At 38.2% G+C, this 13,403-nt stretch overlaps 2 long non-coding RNA genes across 4 annotated transcripts; one reads left to right on the forward strand and one right to left on the reverse strand.

Annotated features, from left to right (window-relative positions):
- The first annotated feature begins 1,662 nt into the window (after positions 1-1,662).
- Positions 1,663-4,489, forward strand: LOC144994767 (uncharacterized). Its single transcript, XR_013658404.1, has 2 exons — positions 1,663-3,686; positions 4,119-4,489. It is a non-coding gene; the product is annotated as an uncharacterized LOC144994767 (long non-coding RNA).
- Positions 4,475-6,902, reverse strand: LOC144994766 (uncharacterized). 3 transcript variants are annotated; one of them, XR_013658403.1, is made up of 3 exons: positions 5,266-6,229; positions 4,951-5,065; positions 4,475-4,869 (listed from the first exon to the last, which is right to left on the reverse strand). It is a non-coding gene; the product is annotated as an uncharacterized LOC144994766 (long non-coding RNA). The 3 variants fall into 3 exon arrangements; XR_013658402.1 differs by having other exon boundaries at positions 5,490-6,226; XR_013658401.1 differs by having other exon boundaries at positions 4,951-6,902.
- Positions 6,903-13,403: the final 6,501 nt, after the last annotated feature.

The following is a 13,403-nucleotide window of genomic DNA, read 5'->3' on the forward strand; positions in this document are numbered from 1 at the left end:
GATTTCACCACAACTCCAATGGACTTTCTGCACCAGACGCTTCTAGAAACTGCCAGTAGGGCAGAAACTGCAGGAGTGGATGGACAACTTTCAGTAGGGACAAATCACCAGATCAGGTCAGTTCCCAAAATCTGTGAGAGTTGGTATTCAGCACCACCAGGGCCCCAATGCTGCATTCCATATTGGTTTAGAAACGTGTGTTTAAGTGACCACTTCCAATGAAAACTCCAAGTAAGCACGCCTAAATGCGCATTCTCACATTTACATTTACGTTTATTTAGGTTTTTAGGTCTATTTTCAGGCTCTACGAACAAAACATGCGGCCATTAAACACACATTACCAGTTAAACGTTGATCAAACAGGGACTCAGCTTTAGTGTGTAAGTAGCATTCAAGATACAGCTCTCAGTTTTTTTTCACCTTGCAAACTGCAGATTTTCCATCCCTAGCAGTTGTCAGTGACAGAAATTCTCAGACACCATTAGCTGCTGCTGAAGGGAATAACCTCAGTCATCAAGGACTTTGTGGATGCAACCAAACATCAGAAAACAACCAAGATGGTTACTGACTTTAGGAGAAAGACAGTAATGCACCGGTAAACATCTGGGGCTCAGACACAAAGATGACTAAGGTGTTCATAACAGTCATGGAGTCATAACAGAATACTGATGATCAAAAAAGCTAACGTCTTCCTATTTTCCTGAGGAGATTGAGTTCTTTTGAGTGTTTCAGCTTACCTTAAAGACATTACATGTACCTGTACGCTATGCTGTTATCTTCTGGGGTCAGAAGAGCCAGCTCTGTCCCGAGCTGCCCACTGGAGGAGGAGGAGGAAGATGAGATGAGGATATTATCCAAGCTGACATCCATTATGGATGACACGTCTCACCTGCTTCATCAGAATGTGAAGGCTCTGTGCAGCGCCTTAAGTAGCAGACTCAGACACACCCGGTGGAGGAAGAAAGAGGCATCTCAGGTCATTGATCTGCACTGCTGTTGGACTGTTCCACCATATGCAGCGGACCATTAATCTCTGATGTCACCCAGTCTGAACGGGGAAAATTAGGCCCGAAGTGGTAAGTTTCATATTGACTGGAGTTCACTCTGCCAAAATCATCAATGTTCTGAGTTCTGTCACTTCCCAATTAAAGACATTTGAACTAATGAAAATCAAAACATATAATAAAAATGAAACAAAATGACATATGTTGTTATAATTAGACAATAAACTAGGAAACATGTTTTTTGTGTGTGCAGATGGATGGATGGATGGATGGATGGATGGATGGATGGATGGATGGATGGATGGATGGATGGATGGATGGATGGATGGATGGATGGATGGATGGATGGATGGATGGATAGATAGATAGATAGATAGATAGATAGATAGATAGATAGATAGATAGATAGATAGATAGATAGATAGATAGATAGATAGATAGATAGATAGATAGATAGATAGATAGATAGATAGATAGATAGACTTTAATGCAGAAGAAACAGCTAGGTAGATAGATAGACTTTAATGCAGAAGAAACAGCTAGGTAGATAGATAGACTTTAATGCAGAAGAAACAGCTAGGTAGATAGATAGACTTTAATGCAGAAGAAACAGCTAGGTAGATAGATAGACTTTAATGCAGAAGAAACAGCTAGGTAGCAGAAACTCTAAAGGAATATTCTGGGTATAACAAATCCATGAACAAAAGGGCAACAAAACAGTAACACGAGCAGATGACCCAATCAAGCAGAACAAAAAAACAGAAACACACGGAGGACGACAATTTGGGATGATTAGCAAATGGAAGCAGGTGAGATTGTAACAGCGGGGGATATGATGCCATGTTAACACCGGTTTCGGCAACACGTGTTCATGCGACCACTTCCAATGAAAAGTCTATGTAATTTTGCAGTTTTGCAAATTCCAGGCTTCCGTGTTTCAAACTCTCACATTCATGCGTTGCTACACAAGTTTCTTAGCAAGTTTCTACGACCGCTTGCAGGTTCTACGTACAAAACGAGCAGCCATAGAGCACGCTTTGACAGTTAAACCAGTTGAACTTTGACCAATCAGGGACTCTGATTTGGTAGTGACTTATGGTTGGCACCCTGTGTAAATGACGGAAATGGCAATCTTTTCAAAATGTATCATGAAGAAGACAATAATAATTGCAGTTTGTGCCCAGCCGGAATCATGACAACGAGTCTTTCATGTATCTGAATAGAGCTTTAAAAAAAAAAGCCTGGTGTAAGACTTGCACCTATTTCACATTTTGCACTAAGCCTCTTCCTACAGTGAGTACATGTGCTAGTATCGGGTAGCGACAGTCCAGTGTGAACACTGTATGTTAAAATCGCATTCAAGAACCCTTGTTCAGTGCATTCTTAAGCCCGTATCACATGCCCTTGTGTACGTACCATTCTACCAAACCTGAAAACAGAACATGAACCAAGCAACAGAACTGAGAACAAACAAACCAAGCCCAAGCCACAATCCCCTCACAGCCTTCTGTTTATTTGAGGCACTGCAAAATCTGAAACTTTCGGGTTTCTATAAATTTGAGAATGGAAGATTGAAGCTTTTTTAAAGGGCCTATATACGGTGGCCCTGAAGTGCAAACCATTCAACAAATCACTCGATACAAAAACATTTTTAAGATCACAGCAACAATTTAAAAAGCGTATTACATTTTAGAAAACAAAACAAAATTTCAGAAACCAAAACATAAAAAAGAAAAAAGAAAAAAAGATTTCAGAAAACAAAATTAATTTCCAGAAAAAAAAAGAAATATTACAAAATGAAAACATTTCAGAAAAAAAATTAATTTCCAGAAAACAAAATGAAATAAAAAAAATGAAAACATTTCAGAAAAACAAAATGAAATATTAAAAAATGAAAAACATTTCAGAAAAAAATGAAATATTAAAAAATGAAAAACATTTCAGAACACAGAATGAATTTCCAGAAAACAAAACGAAATCTTCAAAAATGAAAAACATTTCCAAACCGGAAGAAGCAGGTACTATGGGACAACGCTGATTGGATGATGATGTTTGTCAATCATTTGAACTGAAAAGTATTTTAAATGAAGCAACGACGGATTTTATCGTCCAAACAACAATGTACCATGATAATTCCCGTATTTCCCATTTACATATTAAATCAAAAATGCAGCAAACAGATAATGAAGGTTTAAATTATTTTTTTAATATTTCGTCTGAAGCAGAACGGTCACCCGGAAGTAGTTTGTGTGGATGACGTCCGTTCTGCAGGTAAACAAAGAAAGGGACGGTAAAACGTTAACATAAACTTTAATCTTTGAATATTTAGCGGATGTGATGACAGAACGCACGCAGAAATATCAACACCAACCAGGTTTACAAATGTTTCAAAATGTCGTGAGAGGATTCTGTCTAAAGCAGCAGCTGCGAAGAAACAGGTGTTAAAGACGGCGCACATCAGGAAATGCAGTCCCGCCATCCACTGATAAGGTATGGAGGCACATTTGTTTGATCTAATAAATGTAGCGTTAAACGTGATTTCTAGGTGGGTGTTTACAGACAGATCCAAGATCCTTCAGTCATACGTTAATGACAGGTTACCTCATCAGCTGGAGAGGGGGGGTCACGTGGGCAGGATTCTCAGACAGGTGTACCAGCAGCATAAATCAGCAAAGCTGTCAGGTAAACTGCAGCAGTTTGTGTCTCAGAATAACATTTATGAATGCTTCTTATTCACACTATTAAGATCTGTGACTTTAGAGTGTGTCAGTGCACAGAAACATGACAGTAAATGACTGGATGTGCACATCATCAGACATGTACAGGTGTGTAACTAACGGTGGCAAAGTCTGTAGTGTAAAATAAATCTTTAAAAAAAACATTTTAGTCTTTCAGGCAGAGGAGGAATACCAAATTGTTTTAGAATGTATTTTTATAAGACTGAAATAATGTATTTTATTCTGAGTTTGGTGTTTTGACCCCTCCCTAATGAATTTCTGGTTTAACCCATTTTCTCCTCATTTTGATGAACTCAACTTTTTCCTGAATGAAAGATGAACGGCAGCCGATGTTTTTCTGTCAGGTATTTTTAATTTATTAATTTATCTCTGTCAGGGATTTCAAGAGCTGGAGCTGGAGTCCAGGGCAGAGGAAGCTGCAAGCATGTACGAGCAGGAACTGGGGTCCCTTACCTGTGCATCTTCCTCTGGATGTGATGCTGAGCAGCAATGTGGACAAACCTTCCCTGACATGACTCTTTTTGATATAGTTGTTAAGCACAAACAGACTTTTCCCAGATGCATTTTTTCCTCTAATAAATGTGACTGACAGATACGCTGAGTAAATGCTGAATGTAAACGGAACATTTGATTGAATGCATGAAGAAGCCCTTAAAGGAAAATCCACAACTGTTTCTTTGTTTCTGTTATTGAATAACGTATTCATGTTAAGTTTTCAATAAATATACTGCATTGCTATGAAACAAATTTGTTTATTTTCATATCCATTATTACAATCCTCACATCAGCATTCAGTTTTTTCATTGACAAAAAAACATTTCTAAACAACAGCTTTGAAAATCAAGCATCATCTTTGTTAATAAAGCTTTAAAACCTAAAATGGTAAACATGGAAAAACTCCTAAATGAAGCAAGTCTAATATGAACATTTTAAACTGGAGTTTTGCTTAAAGGAACATTAAGTTGTTTGGAGTTGTACAAGTGTTTGATGCGGTTCCTCATAGATGTGATTTCCAGATCATCAGCCCGACACTAAAGCCAGGAATTGTGCTTCGTTTTTCACTCCCCACTGCATCATTTACAACTAATCAGGCTTATGCAGCAGGTTAAAGACTTTTTTTAAAGGACCTGCAATTTAAAAAAAAAAATTAGATATTAAGGTTAAATAATATTTATTGATTACATTTCACATAAATCATGGTGACTTGCCTGTACACTGCACAATGATATGAATGACTTTAGTCTTCTTGTATTCCCATGTAGAGCTGCCATCTGTTCTTCTGCAGCACAAACCTTTCTGGAACTTTGCTTTGAGAAACTTCACCTGCAGAAATATCACATGTTAATTCAATTAAGTATTTTATAAACTTTAAAGTTCATTTTTAAGTTTCAGTATATGTGTATATGCATGGTTCAAAAATATACAATGCACTTAAATATTATTTCCCATAAGAACTTGTTTACTGATTTCAGTCTTAAAGTCAATTTTTAGCAACACTGATGCCATATAATTACTGTAATTACTGTATAAATCACAGAATCAGGCTGGCTCGGAGCTTTTTCTCTCATGTTGTCACCGAAAACGGGAACGGCTATCATGTGAAGACGGTTCGTCTCCATCGGGTTCTTTTTGCGCATGCGCAAGATAAAAAGAATTATCTTTTCAAAGCAGCACTTTAACATCCTAAAATTAACATCCTTAGAGACTTATGACTGACAAAAGAAAAGATCACAGAATTGATTCTTACCTAAAGATGATTGACAGCGTGAACCTCGCAGCCGTAGACATTAGCGCACAGCGTTCAAAGTAAAAGTGCTCACAAACTACTTCCGGGTGACCGTGTGTCAGGCGAAATGTTAAAAAAATAATTTTAAAGTTCATTAACAGTTTGCTGCATTTTTTATTTGATATATAAATGGGAAATACGTGGATTATTATAGTACATTGTTGTTTGGACGATAAAATCCGTCATCGCTTCATTTAAAATACTTTTCAGTTCAAATGATTGACAAAAATCATCATCCAATCAGCGTTGTCCCATAGTACCTGCCTCTTCCGGTTTGGAAATGTTTTTCATTTTTGAAGATTTCGTTTTGTTTTCTGGAAATTCATTCTGTGTTCTGAAATGTTTTTCATTTTTTAATATTTCATTTTTTTTTCTGGAATTTTTTTTTTTTCTGAAATGTTTTTCATTTTTTAATATTTCATTTTTTTTCTGGAATTTTTTTTTTCTGAAATGTTTTCATTTTTTAATATTTCTTTTTTTTCCTGGAAATTAATTTTGTTTTCTGAAATGTTTTTTTTTTTGTCATTTTTGTTTTTCAAGTTTTGGTTTCTGAAATTTTGTTTTGTTTTCTAAAATGTAATGCTGCTTTTTAAAAATTTTATTTTTTTTAATTGTTGTTGTGATCTTAAAAATGTTTTTGTATCGAGTGATTTGTTGAATGCTTTGCACTTCAGGGCCACCGTACCTATATCATGCAAAATCAAATTTTTGAGCTTTTAAATGTAATATAATTTTAAACAAACCCAAATGGGTATTTTGATCTGTTCGTGAATCTCTAAGTATTCCTCTAAAAATCTGCGCTCTGAGCACCAACCCTTCCCAATACACAAAAATGAGTGGGTTGTCACATTGACATCACAAAGTGAGGAACAGCCCCTTCCAGGAAGAGTATGCACTGCTAGCACCGCCCCCAGGCTAACACCCACACACACTTTCCTTTTATACACAAAATTAGCTGTGAAAATAAATCCGATTTCATCAGAAATGCATTTCTTAGTGTGCCAAAGGTAATATATGATTAAATAGTTTAATATAGTTTACTCTGAAAGGATTAAGAAAAGTATGATACAGGCCCTTTATTATCCAAACTAATCGAGATGCAACTTTAGAAGCAGTTAAATTGTAAACGTTTTCTTATGTGCACTGTTTCTTCCTTGTTTTGGACATAAAAGACATTCTGCACATTTTTTATTCATTGACTGTTTTTGGAACTGCTTTCCCAGATTTTGGATCAATAATGTTTTATTTTCTCTATTTCCCTCCTTTTTAAAATTTCTCTTATCTTTAAAGACAGAGAACAATTCAGCGTCTCTGGTTTTTCCTGATCTTTCCATACTCTCTGCACACATTTCTAAGCCTTCTATAGACGGTGAGCTCAATCAGTTTAAAAATAAAATCAATAAACAGCATGCAAAGCTGACAGGTTCAGTTGTAGTCTTAATTTTAAAAATGAATTTTAATTTTAAAATTTGAAATAACTCACCACACTGCAGAACGAAAGATGATGATTTTGGACATGTCAAATTCTGCCCTTGAAATCATATCTGCACATCCATTATCAAGAATGTAAAATCTATATGGAAAAGCCGGAAAAGTTGCTTTAAAAGTAACACAAAAGGTTACATATGTGCCGTTTTGTTTTAAATATACCTCATGCTGTACAGTGCAACCATTAGTGGCTCTAGGCTGAGCAGATGTGCGTCCGTCTTTCCTGAAGAAAGAGTATCTTTTGACATTCTTTTATTTGATTTAAGCACCTGTTTGCTTTTAGCTGTCACAATCACACACCTGCATTTTATGCCATTAAATCCAAACACTTTTAAATTAGCGTGCACATGCATCTCAACGGATTAAAGAGTTAAAGACATGCCAACAAAGACATCTGGGCCATCTCCACAGCTTGTGTGTGCAGATGTGCACTTGGATGCGAGCCTCTTGAGCTTTCTTTGGGAAGCGAACATCCACATCTGTGTGTCTAATGAGATTCTCCAGGTTGGGGAACATCTGAGATGCTCCTGAAGCTGTCGGGATCACACAGAATCGAAAAATGAAAAAGTCAAGCCAAACAACTGCATGAAAAGGCTTCATTTCGTATGAAGTGCGGCGAAGTCAGAGAACTGGCAGGGAGAGGGAACCTAGATTTCTTTTTTTTTTAATGCAGAATTAATTCCTTCAACTTATTTATATATATATATATATATATATATATATATATATATATATATATATATATATATATATAAAATAAAAACAGAACAAATTGTATGACAAAAGGACCAAAACTGCTTTTATCCAGAAAAAAATGGTTGCAATCCAAATTATCCTCTGCAAGCTGATGTAATGTGTATGAGGCGTTGCAAGGAAAAAAAGAAAGCCAGATCCAGTTAAGTCCAAAAGCACGAGGCGAGAAGCTCACAGATATCTGGCAACAAAGAGAAGCTCAATCGAAAACTTGGAAAAGCGAACAAGGAATTCCAAGAAGAAAATTGCTGGAAATCACCAGCAAGAGTCAAAGGGTGAAAGGTTGAAAAAGATGAATTGTCAAAGAAGAAATGAAAGCAGGCGAGGAAATGATACACTGTGGTGAAGTGACTGGTTGGGTCCATTATTTGGAGAATTCTAACAACAGGCTCTGTCAAGCTTCATGATTGGATGAGTGCTGTTGCTGCTCTGTGGACAGAATTAAAGTTAATTGTTTTGTTTTTTTTATTTGTTTTTTTTAATCCCTTAATTGCAGCATAGAATAATGAGAAGAAGGTTGGAAACTGAGGCGGATGTTCAAACATGAGTCAGGTGATTCACATATTTTTTGGCTGACTGAACCAAATATTGACGGATCTTTCCAGTCAAGCCCATACAGAGTGAGCCCGGCGTGAATGGGATGGCGCTGGAATCTGATGTATGGAGGCAGATGCTTGACACTCATAATCTGCTGCAGATGTAGGACTGTTGAATCAAACTGCAGCTAAAGTTTCCTTAAACTGATGTCTAAACCCATGGTCTCCAACTTTTTCAGACCATGGACTGGCTCAATGTCAGACCATGTTTTCACAGACTGGCCTGAAGGGTCCGATCTTTTTGTATTGATTATTTTTTAGCATATAGTTTCCTTTAACTTTTGAGGGGAATGTTTATCTTCATTCTTTGTAAAATATCTGCAGCTGCATTAAACTTTATTTGGAAATTATAGATTTCATGTAGGAATCATTATTATTGTGGAGCAGGAAGTAGCAGAGATTGGAAAGGATGAGTTTAGGAAGGCTCTGAAAAGGATGAAGAGCGGAAAGGCCGTTGGTCCTGATGACGTACCTGTGGAGGTATGGAAGTGCTTAGGAGAGACAGCAGTGGAATTTCTAACAAGTTTGTTCAATAGGATTCTAGAGAGTGAGAAGATGCCTGAGGAATGGAGGAGAAGTGTCCTGGTCCCGATCTTTAAGAACAAGGGTGACACGCAGAACTGCAGCAACTATAGAGGAGTAAAGTTGATGAGCCACACAATGAAGCTGTGGGAGAGAGTAGTGGAAGCCAGGCTTAGGAAGAAGGTGGAGATTTGTGAGCAGCAGTATGGTTTCATGCCCCGTAAGAGCACCACTGATGCCATTTTTGCTTTGAGAATGTTGATGGAAAAGTACAGAGATGGTCAGAAGGAACTGCATTGTGTGTTCGTAGATTTAGAGAAGGCGTATGACAGGGTGCCGAGGGAGGAGCTGTGGTACTGTATGAGGTCGTCTGGAGTGGCAGAGAAGTATGTCAGAGTAGTTCAGGACATGTATGAGAGAAGTATGACGGTGGTGAGATCTGCTGTAGGTCAGACAGAGGAGTTCAAGGTGGAGGTGGGACTACACCAAGGATCAGCTTTGAGTCCTTTTTTGTTTGCTATGCTGATGGACAGGCTGACAGACGAGGTAAGACAGGAATCTCCCTGGACAAGGATGTTTGCGGATGACATTGTAATTTGCAGTGAGAGTAGAGAGCAGGTGGAGGAACAGCTAGAGAGGTGGAGGTTTGCTCTGGAAAGAAGAGGCATGAAGGTCAGTCGTAGTAAGACAGAATACATGTGTCTGAACGAGAGGGATCAAGGTAGAAGCGTTAGGTTACAGGGGGCTGAGGTGAAGAAGGTGCAGGAGTTTAAGTACTTGGGGTCAACAGTTCAGTGTGATGGGGAGTGTGGAAAAGAGGTGAAGAGGCGAGTGCAGGCAGGTTGGAGCGGTTGGAGGAAAGTGTCAGGAGTGTTGTGTGACAGAAGAGTGTCAGCAAGACTCAAAGGAAAGGTGTACAAGACAGTGGTGAGACCAGCTCTGCTCTATGGGTTAGAGACGGTAGCAGTGAGACAGAGACAAGAGGCTGAGATGGAGGTAGCGGAGATGAAGATGTTGAGGTTCTCCTTAGGAGCGACCAGGTTAGACAGGATAAGGAACGAGTACATCAGAGGGACGGCTCATGTTGCCTGTGTTAGCGACAAAGTCAGAGAAGCCAGACTGAGATGGTTTGGACACGTTCAGAGGAGGGATAGTGGATACATTGGTAGAAGGATGTTGGAGATAGAGCTGCCTGGCAGGAGGGCAAGAGGACGGCCAAAGAGGAGATTTATGGATGTCTTAACAGGGAACATGAAGTTGGCTAATGTTAGGGTAGAAGATGTCCATGATAGAGTGAGGTAGAAAACGATGATTCGCTGTGGCGACCCCTGATGGGAATAGCCGAAAGAGAAAGAAGATGTAGGAATCATAAAAATGTGATCTACATTTTCTTTTAACCCATAACTTTCAAATTGGAAACTAAAATAGTATGCCAACTTCAGCCTGTTCGACTTTTTTAGGTGCAACGGATGAAAAAGGGTTACTAAAACTTGTATTTTTGAAATAGAACAATAAACATGAATGCACCATTTTAACAAATTATTAGCAGCATCCTGTTACATTGAATAGCCGGTTGCTGAACAACTGTTGCATCAAATCCATATTTGGAGTAAAGACTCTGGGTTTTCTATCTGTTAGATGCAGCTTTCTTTTATTTTGAAGCTTTTCGTCTTTTTCTTCTCTGGCTCTTTTCTGCAAAAAGAAACGTTCCAAATACTTTTTTTTTTGTTACCTTTGGCTGATGAAGACTGATGACCCACTTCGATGAGTGGCAAAATATTTCAAGGAAAAAGATTTTAAGTCCAGTTGCTATGACTCATCTTCAAGACAACTCCACCTGGATGAATGAGAACCTTACGACGGAGTTTTAGGGCCACGGTGAGGAAAAAAAATTCTGGCCAACGTGGCGAGATTAAAGTCGTCAAGTCGACTTTAATCTCGTCATGACGAGAAAAAACTCGACACGTCGAGATAAAAGTCGAAATAAAGTTTCGAGATTAAAGTCGCAATGTTGCGCGCGAGAGAAAAAACTCGTAAATTTACGAGATTATTGTGGAAGTGAGCATGCAGAGCAGCAGGTGAACGCCGTGCAACAGCAGATCAGACCGACTAAACTTTGTTGAACAGGTGAGCTGAATGTTAATTGATAACGTTCCAAATGTCTGGAAGCTCATTTGTTTGATATACATGTTATTAAAGTTTTATTTATTGATGGTTGGTTTGCAGGATCTCTGCCTCCATACTCTGCCACCCGATGAAGCCATCGGGTGTCCCTGCAGCTGTTTGCTTGAATCCTTTCTTCCTCCACCAAAGACAAGATCTCTATGTTTGTGTGATGCTTCCGTCTGAGGAGGAGAAGCACTTTTTGCCTTTTTCAACGTTGTAATGCTAATATAACAGACTATTTTCATTCATCTTTGTTTTTTAATGATCAAACGGGTCGCTTCTTCTGCAGGAGGGGGCGTATGGAACACTGTTTACTTCCGCATTGGTGATCGGATGACAGATTCATGACGTAATGTGACAGATGAACTTCAGGTTATGTGAATGAAAGGGAGAATAAAGGCTGCAGCGGTCCTCTGCACCCAAAAGTTTCTCTGAGCTCCTCTTTTTACATATGAAAGTCCGCTTTACCGACACCAAACCCGGGAAAATGCTACACGGAAAATAATCTGATTTTGAGTCGCCAAAAGGCTCAGAATCTCTTTGTTTTAAACCTATAATCCGGAAATAAAGCTTCACAAAAGGCTCCACTTATTTCATCTTCAAGCTAGGCTCAGATAAACAGACAACTTCGGTGTTTTCTCCTTGTTAATCTATGAACTTTTTCCCGTAAATTTAGGAGTTTTTTATCTCCTAATAAAATTACTTTTTTTTGGTAGCTATAAAACTCTGTCGTAAACTCTTAAATACAAAGCCACTAGCTCTCTAACATTAGCCATAACACCGAATACTCCTGAAAGACTCAGCTTCACTGCTCTCGCGCAACATTGCAACTTTAATCTTGAAACTTTATTTCGACTTTTATCTCGACAAGACAAGTTTTTTCTCGAAACTTTGTGTCGAGTTTTTTCTTGTCATGACGAGATTAAAGTCGACATGACGACTTTAATCTCATCATGTTGGCCAGAATTTTTTTTCCTCACCATGGCCCTAAAACTCCGTCGTAGGACCTTCACCGAAGTTTTTGCAGAAAATTGTTTGGTGTTATTTTTGGTATTTAATCATTTATATCAGTTAAGTGTTAATTTTTTTTTTTTTAGGATTCCCTTGATTTTCATCTTGTTTTAGTGATTATGCCTAAATAGCAAATATAAATAAACATTTCATTGCAAGTTGGATCTGAAATCCAACTTGTCTTGAACTTCAGACAGCATTAAAAAAAAACTGTCACATTTCCTCTAAACCTGGCTTTGAAATCAACACCATCACTATTTTCTAAGAGCTTTTGAAGCCTAAATGCGGGACTTTAAATTAAGCCGCAGATGCGACAAAAACAACGCACTCAAGCTGCACGCCGAGCAATCCCTGGTGTTTCTTTACCCTAAAAACAGTCACCTTGTTACTACACTTCTCAAAAATAAACAAAAAGTGTTCTGAATATTTTTACAGAATTCTGCACAACAGCTGGACGTCTAAGCTGTAGGCGCTTACCCATGATTGAGTTTACCTGCTGGCTTCTGCATACGACAAGTGTATGGACAACCACAATGTGAAAATGTAGGGGGAAAAAAACAGCTTTGTTGCCTTACTTTGTTGGTAAAAATAAGTCCATGGAGGATTTACAAGAGGAAGAAATGCTAATAATACCATGACAAAAACTGCTGGTACTACGATGGCTCCTCAGTACTCAACTCCACCTGCTAGACAAAAGGTTTTTTTATGTTTTTGACAAAAAGATAACCAGAAATGTGTAAAATTACACAATTTTGTGTTTTTTTCTTTCTTATCTTCCATTCATTTAGTTTCTAGGATTTAACAGATCAATATGACACAATTCAAATTTCCCTTGCAGCTTTAGGTCACTGCAGTTCCTCAAACACTAAAGATCTTTGCTGTTGTTGCTGAATTTTTTTTTCACTGTTTGAACTTCAACTCAACTGTTTTAATTCCTTGTTATTGTCATCAGTAGCTTCATTTCCATCTGCAGCAGCTGTCCTCTGCAGTGAGGCACTAATAAAGCAGCTGTGCGATACATGCTTAAGCATGGGAAGGCAGATAAACAAGGCAGCGTCTAGCTGGTGTTGGTGGACTGTTCAGATTCATCCAGAGTTCATTGTCTGGCAAATTTTCAATTTGAAATCAGTGCAACGAAATGTCTGCAGCTCAATGTCAGATCCATGAGTCTCAAGGCGACAAAATATTTTGCGTTCTAATTTCTGCTGCTCCCTTTAGGGGTTGCCACATAAAAAATCCATCTAAATGCTTTGGTTTAGTGGGATGCCCTTCCTGGCACAATGCTTTGCATTTAGTTGGACATGGGACATACAATGATCCTAAGCGCTTCACTTTTTTT

Source organism: Oryzias latipes, chromosome 10 (assembly GCF_053564925.1).
Source record: "Oryzias latipes strain Hd-rR chromosome 10, Olatipes_Hd-rR_3.1".
Lineage (NCBI taxonomy): Eukaryota > Metazoa > Chordata > Actinopteri > Beloniformes > Adrianichthyidae > Oryzias > Oryzias latipes.